A 7,500-nucleotide genomic window follows, 5' to 3' on the forward strand; every position below is an offset into this window, starting at 1 on the left:
GACTTTTTTTTTTTGTTGTTTTTTTTGTTTTCCTGGAATGATTTTTTTTTTCACTCTCCTCCTCTTCCTCTTCTTCTCTCTCTCTCTCTCTCTCTCTCTCTCTCTCTCTCTCTCTCTCTCTCTCTCTCTCTCTCTCTCTCTCTCTCTCTCTCTCTCTCTCTCTCTCTCTCTCTTCATTGATCATTTTTTTCTATTGATTCTTTTTTTCCTTTATTGTTGTTTTCTGTTGTTTTGTATTTCATTTTCTTTTTTTTTATATATTTTTTTCGACTTATTTTCCTACTGTCATTTCTTGCCATCTCTATTTTCTTCCTCATTTTCCTTCCTGTTCTTTTTTTCCTCTTTCATTTTATTGTTGTTCTTTAATCATCATCTTCCTGTAACTTCTTTTTTTCTTCCTCCTTCGCTACATTCCTTCCTTCTTTCCTTCCCTGTTACTTCTCTTCCTTATTTTCTTCTTTGTTATTTCCTTTAATTTTCCTTCAACTTTACTTTCTTTCGCTTTATTGTCGTTCTGTTATCATCTTTGTTTTTGTTTTCCTTTATTTTTTTCTTCTTAAATCCTTCCTTATTTCCCTTTTCTTTCCTCCTTTGTTTTCTCCTCTAAATAACCTCTTTTCATTTTCATTTTTTATTTACTCTAATCTCTCTATATTTTTTTTCTTTATTACGTGAACACCTATATCCTCTTTTCATTTTCATTTTTTATTTACTCTAATCTCTATATATTTTTTTCTTTTTTACGTGAACACATATAGCGCCGGTAGGGTCTCTTGAGGGGCCTGGATTGTAGTCGGCCCCAGCTCGTCATGGCGCAGGCAAGTGTTTATAGTGGCGCCATCTTCCTATACTCCTTTTTACTTCATTCCTTCCCTATTACTCTCTTCTTCCTCATTTTCTTTTCAATAACTTTTCATTTTCATTTTCATTTACATTCTTCCATTTTCCTTTTATCTCTCTACATCTGTTTTCCTGTTACTCCAAAATTTTCCTTCTTGTCTCCTTTCCTATCACTCTTTTCATCCTTATTTTCTTCCCCTCTTTATTTATCCTTCATTACTTTTTTTTTCATCTTATCAATTTTTTAATTATTTTTTCCTGTTCCTTCTTTATTCCTGTCTTTTTATTATTCTTCCCATTTTTCTTCCATTTCTTCATGTTTATTTTGTCTCTCTTTCTTATTCTCCTTTCCCTCATTATTTTCTTTCCTATTACGTACTCTTTCGTTTCTTCTCTTTATTTCCTCTTCTGCACTGTTTATTTTTCTTCCTCTCATCCTCTTGGCAAGCTCCGTGGAGAACTTGTAATTACTTTCGCTTTTTGTTTAGTTTCTTTTTTGTCTCCGGGAGCAGCGACGGGCCAAATTTGTGGCTTTACCGTGTAGCAGCGACGGGCCAAATTTGTGGCTTTACCGTGTAGCAGCGACGGCCCAAATTTCTGCCATGATATAAACCTCCCAAAATAGATGATGCATAAACAGATCACACATGCGTTGATATATATTATGAAATGGTTTGCGTGAGTGATGATTCTTTCTCATAATTTAACTTAGAGGGGCCTTTAACCTAACCTAACCCAACCTAACCTAACCTAACCTAACCTAACCTAACCTAACCTAACCTAACCTAACCTAACCTAACCTAACCTAACCTAACCTAACCTAAGAAACATGACCCCCACAGCCACCGGGGTAATTCCTGTCCCAAGCCCCTCCCACCACCCCCGCGCCTCGTCATCAACCTCCCCTCCCCCCCTTCCCCACCACCACCACCATCACCACAACCACCACGCTGACCACTTTTAGGAACTGGTTTAGGTTAAGGTCCTTCTTGCGTCCGTTTGTTCAGAGGATGTTTAGTTTCACCTTCTCTCTCTCTCTCTCTCTCTCTCTCTCTCTCTCTCTCTCTCTCTGGCACGCAAAACACTCACTGCGGTCACTCCAAAACATGCTTTCACTGGCGCGCGCACACACACACACACACACACACACACCCCAGCACTCCTATAAACAGTGTGGTAATCTGACTTAATTAAGTATTTCAAAGGGTTATGGGGTCGGTAATCTAATAGTGATGTTGATAAGAGATAAGAGATTAGGTTTTGTAGTATTGGGTTTGAACAGGATATGATAAGGAGGAGGAGGAGGAGGAGGAGGAGGAGGAAAGAAGAAAGAGAATAGTAAAGAAAGAAAAACTAAACAGAGATGAAAGAAAATATACGAGGAAAAGAAGGAAAAGGAAAAGAAGAAATGAAGGAAATCCAATAATTAAGATAAGGAAAAAAGGGAAAACGAAGAAAATCATAAAAAAGAATAATATAAAAAAAGAAGAAGAAATGAAAAAAAATGAAGAACTATTTAAAACACGCAAATAAGAGGAAGAAAACCCCCCCCCAGAAAATAGAAATAAAAAAGGAGGAGAAATAGAAAAAGGAAGATGATGAAAGAAAAGAAAAATTAAGAAAACTAAAGAAATAAAAAGAAATAAATGAGAACAAGGATGAAGAAGAGGCAATGAAAATGAATAAAAACAAAAAAAATAACGAAGAACGAAAATAATAAAAAAGAGGAATATAAAAAAAACACGAAAAATGACAAATAAAAAAAAAACTACGCACAGGAAAATGAAAAGAAATGAAAGGAAGAGAAACACATCGCACAAAACACTAAAAAAGAAAAGATAAAAAATAAATAAATAAAGATTGTAAACACAGCAATAAAAATCACAACTCAAATCCACAACAACACGATCAAAATCCTTCTCGCGTGAATCACCGTCGCTTCGAATTCCACACAAACTAAAAACAGACTGATCCCACGTGACACGCCAACGCACTCTATTATCACCACACACACACACACACACACACACACACACCACCGTAAGCACACACCATCAAGCCGCGACTGGAGTGGTGTTGAATCCCATCTTACTCGTGGTGGTGGTGTTGGGAGTTGCGTCAATCATCCTCTCTCTCTCTCTCTCTCTCTCTCTCTCTCTCTCTCTCTCTTACGCACTCAAGTCACTCTCTATTTCTTTTTTATCTTCTTTTTTATGTTTTTCTTTTTTGGTGTTCCTCTATGCGGCATTTCCACGTGGGTTCCGATCCCTTCTCCACCACCTGTCTGTTTGTGTTCTCTTGGGTTCATTAAAAGGGTTGAATACTATTGTTGTGGTAGTTTGCGTAATCCCATTTTCTTTTATTTAGTGTAGTTTTCCCTTTCAAGTTCGCTTTCTTCCGTTTTTTGCGTCTGGATGGTGTTGATGGACAGCTGTGAATGTGTGTGTGTGTGTGTGTGTGTGTGTGACAAGGGCGCTGGACCGTGACACTCTCTCTCTCTCTTCGCTTTCTTTATTACAGGCGAGGGTGTGAAGTGAGAGGGATGAAAGGGAGGGGAGGAAATAAGGAGGAAAAAGCAGAGAAAAGAATAGTAATAAAAAGGAGTTACAGGAAGATGATAACAAACAAAGAATGACAAGAGGAGGAGGAAAGAAAGTTAACAGGAAGGAGAATAAAAAAAGGGAATAGAGAAGAAAATGAGGGAGGAGGATGAAGCAAAAAGTAGGCGAGTGAGTGAGTGGGCATTTTCGAGTGAGAGGGGGGGTGGGGCATTAGAGAGGGGGGTAGGAAGGGTAAGAGGGATGAGTGGGAATTATATGAGCCGGTGAGAGGGAAGAGAGGGCATTTTAGAGACGGTGAGAGGGGGAGAGGGCATTTTGAAGAGAGAGAGAGAGAGAGAGAGAGAGAGAGAGAGAGAGAGAGCATCCACCACCACCTGCTTGCTTCCTTTCTAACACACACACACACACACACACACACACACACACACACGCGTGCACCTTCACCAACTGACCTGCTTTATCGGCGCCTCCACACACACACACACACACACACACACACACACACGTCTTCTCATCACATAAACATGCCAACAATGACTCCTCTTCGTCTTCTTCCTCCTCCTCCTCCTTACTGCATACACATCACTTCTTCTTCTTCTTCCTCCTCCTCCTCCTCCTCCTTATTTTCCCGGTCACTCTAGGCACAATGTTTCCGACACACTTCCTGGGTTTCCGACGTTTATCAAGTTGCCTCACACACACACACACACACGCACGCACAGCCAGACGCCCACGACACCGCTGCGAGCACAACACACACACAAACACACATACACACACGTACGCCCACACCGCCTTGCAGCAACCCCGCCTCCCTCCACCGCCCAGCACGCCGCGAGAAAGACTGTCTGCGGGTTGGTCAAGTTGGATTGTTTCTCTCCCCGGAAGGATGGTTGGGAGGAGGAGGAGGAGGAGGAGAAGGAGGTGAGATGGAGGTCCGTGCCTGGTTGATGGTCCTGCCCGCTTGACTGGAGACCTTGACGCAGTGGTGATGGTGGTGGCTACCTATCTCCTGCCTACCACACTACCACAACATCGCCACAGCTTCACCCAGCGTTGTCAAATTGTCGTACTCTGAACATTGTATTTATTGTGTTTAGGCGCCAAGATTATCGTAACCACACAAAGAACGATAGAAAATTAAAGTCATCGTTGAAACTCTTAAATACTGATGGTTTTCGCTTTTTTTTCTATAGTTATCGACCAGAAACTTCGAAAATGCAATGCGCTGAGTACGATAATTTGCCATCGCTGCCTCCACCACAATCACCACCATCGTTATCCCTGCCACGGTCATCACCACTGCACTTCCAAATCACCACCATCACCATCTCTGCCTCTTCTATCACCACTATGAGTTATTTTCATCACAATCACCATCATCACTACTATATTGTCACATCTCACTCCTCATCACCATTTGCTTCATAACACCGCTTGCATCATCATCACCACCACGACTGTGACTGACTAAGCTAATGTCATCATCACTATAATGTCATATCTTAGTCAACACCAGTCTGGGTTTTTTCCTCCAGCTCCTTCAACTTTTCCTCCTCCTCCTCCTCCTCCTCCTTTTCCTCCTCCTCCTCTTCGTCCACTCAGTTTCCACCACTACACCACCTATATCAATCATCACCACTGCAATTACCGTCACCACCACTGAAACGGTCAACACCATATCACCACCACCATCGTCACCACAACACCACCTAAGCAATCATCAACACCACTGCTACTGTCAACACCAACACCGTCAGTCACCACCACAACTTCTCTCAACACCATCACCACCACCACCACATTGTCGCCAACTCCAACCTCACGGAATCGCTTCATCGGTGTTCTCTCTCTCTCTCTCTCTCTCTCGTCCGTTCGTCGCAGCCTTGAGGTAACAGCACACGGCAGGAACAGCCACAGAAACGTGAAGGTTGCGTGGTTAAGACAATTATCAGCGGAGTACGCACGCGCGAGCCGGGAGAGAGGGCCAGTTTCACAGTTCCCCATGATCGGTTAGTAAGCTCCCAAAACCAGAGCCTTCGAAATTTCCTTGTATAGTGTCTGGTGTTTAAGTTCACAAATTTGATGAAACTATACTAGAAAAGTCTTGTGTATTTAGTGTGGCATCGAAGACCTCACCGTTTGGGATTGTATGGGATTCTAGAGTTTGGTTCGGGCTGTTACGAAGACACTGTGTTGGACTGTGAAATCGGCTCAGAGGATCGAGAGTAGAGGAACCAAGTATAATCTCAGACGCTTCCATCCCTCACATCAACTATTTCCAGAGGCCGAAGAGGAAATCAGTCGAGTTCTAATGAGATAAAAAAAGACTCGTATAGAAGTTGCTGGAATTTTCAAGTAATGTTTTGTGAGGCTTGTGATAGTTTTACCCGATTTCAGCAACTTGAGAGGGAAAATCACGGAAAAAAAACGGCTTAGTCTTCTCTGTGGTCCAGGGAAAAGACTCGTGGTGGGTGCTTGATACGTTTAACCTGGTAGCTGCAGGGATCATGTTTCTTAAAGGCCCCTCTAAGCGAGAAAAATGAAAAAATCTCTAAATTAATACAAGTGGCGACGGAAGACGAAACACATCGGTCAGAATGAAAATAAAGGAATGTCTATATATATAAAAAAAAAAAGATTGTATGGAAAAATAGAGCTTAAAAGTGATGAAAAAAAGGAGATTTACTCGTAGATTTAATATATATGTATATATATGTATATATATATATATATATATATATATATATATATATATATATATATATATATATATATATATATATATATATATATATATATATATATATATATATATATATATATATATATATATATATATATATATATATATATATATATATATATATATATATATATATATATATATATATATATATATATATATATATATATATATATATATATATATATATATATATATATATATATATACGTAATGTAATCAGTATAACGAAGATTTATTTTGTTTTTCTTTAGTCTGGCCAAGAATTATTAACGTCCTGAACACCTAACCGTCCGATATGTTTTCTTATCTGTCTTTTAAGAGGAAAACACAGTAAAACGAAGACGAAAAGGAAAGAAAAGGAAAATACAGGAATAGTATGTACCTCCTTTATTTATTACAGTTCTTCTGTAAATTTCTCAACCACTGAAATATTTTTTAGCAACTGGATCAACTATATACAACTTCTTTTATTTATTAGCTTTTTCTCTAAATTTTCTACCGAAATATTTGTATATATATATATCATATATATATATATATATATATATATATATATATATATATATATATATATATATATATATATATATATATATATATATATATATATATATATATATATATATATATATATATATATATATATATATATATATATATATATATATATATATATATATATATATATATATATATATATATATATATATATATATATATATATATATATATATATATATATATATATATATATATATATATATATATATATAATAGCTAAGAAAATATTTGTGAGGTAGATAATTTATAGAGGAAGCAAATAAAGAAAAGGAGATTTAAGGAAGAGGAGGGCGTTTAGATGTTTATGAGTTGCTAAGAAAATATTACAGCGTTAGAAATTTGTAAGAAAAAATCTAATAAATAAAAAGTAGGTTGTATATAGTTTATCCAATTGCTATGAAAAATATTTGAAAGGTGAAAAATTTACGGAAGAAGCCTAATTAATAAAGGAGGTTGAAAGAAGAGAATAGCGTTTTAGATAGTATAATAAATAAAAGGAGGTTGTATATAGTTAATCAGTTGGTAAGAAAAATATTGCAGCGCTAGAGAATATTACAGAAGAAAAAAACTAATAAATAAAATGAGGTTCAAGGAAGAGGATAGAGTATATATATATATATATATATATATATATATATATATATATATATATATATATATATATATATATATATATATATATATATATATATATATATATATATATATATATATATATATATATATATATATATATATATATATATATATATATATATATATATATATATATATATATATATATATATA

At 36.6% G+C, this 7,500-nt stretch overlaps 1 long non-coding RNA gene across 1 annotated transcript; it reads right to left on the reverse strand.

Moving 5' to 3' along the window:
• Window positions 1-374: 374 nt before the first annotated feature.
• Window positions 375-1,692, reverse strand: LOC126989941 (uncharacterized). The gene is made up of 2 exons (XR_007743901.1): window positions 753-1,692; window positions 375-679 (listed from the first exon to the last, which is right to left on the reverse strand). It is a non-coding gene; the product is annotated as an uncharacterized LOC126989941 (long non-coding RNA).
• Between the last annotated feature and the right edge of the window lie 5,808 nt (window positions 1,693-7,500).

The sequence above is a fragment of the Eriocheir sinensis genome, unplaced genomic scaffold, assembly GCF_024679095.1.
Source record: "Eriocheir sinensis breed Jianghai 21 unplaced genomic scaffold, ASM2467909v1 Scaffold1383, whole genome shotgun sequence".
Lineage (NCBI taxonomy): Eukaryota > Metazoa > Arthropoda > Malacostraca > Decapoda > Varunidae > Eriocheir > Eriocheir sinensis.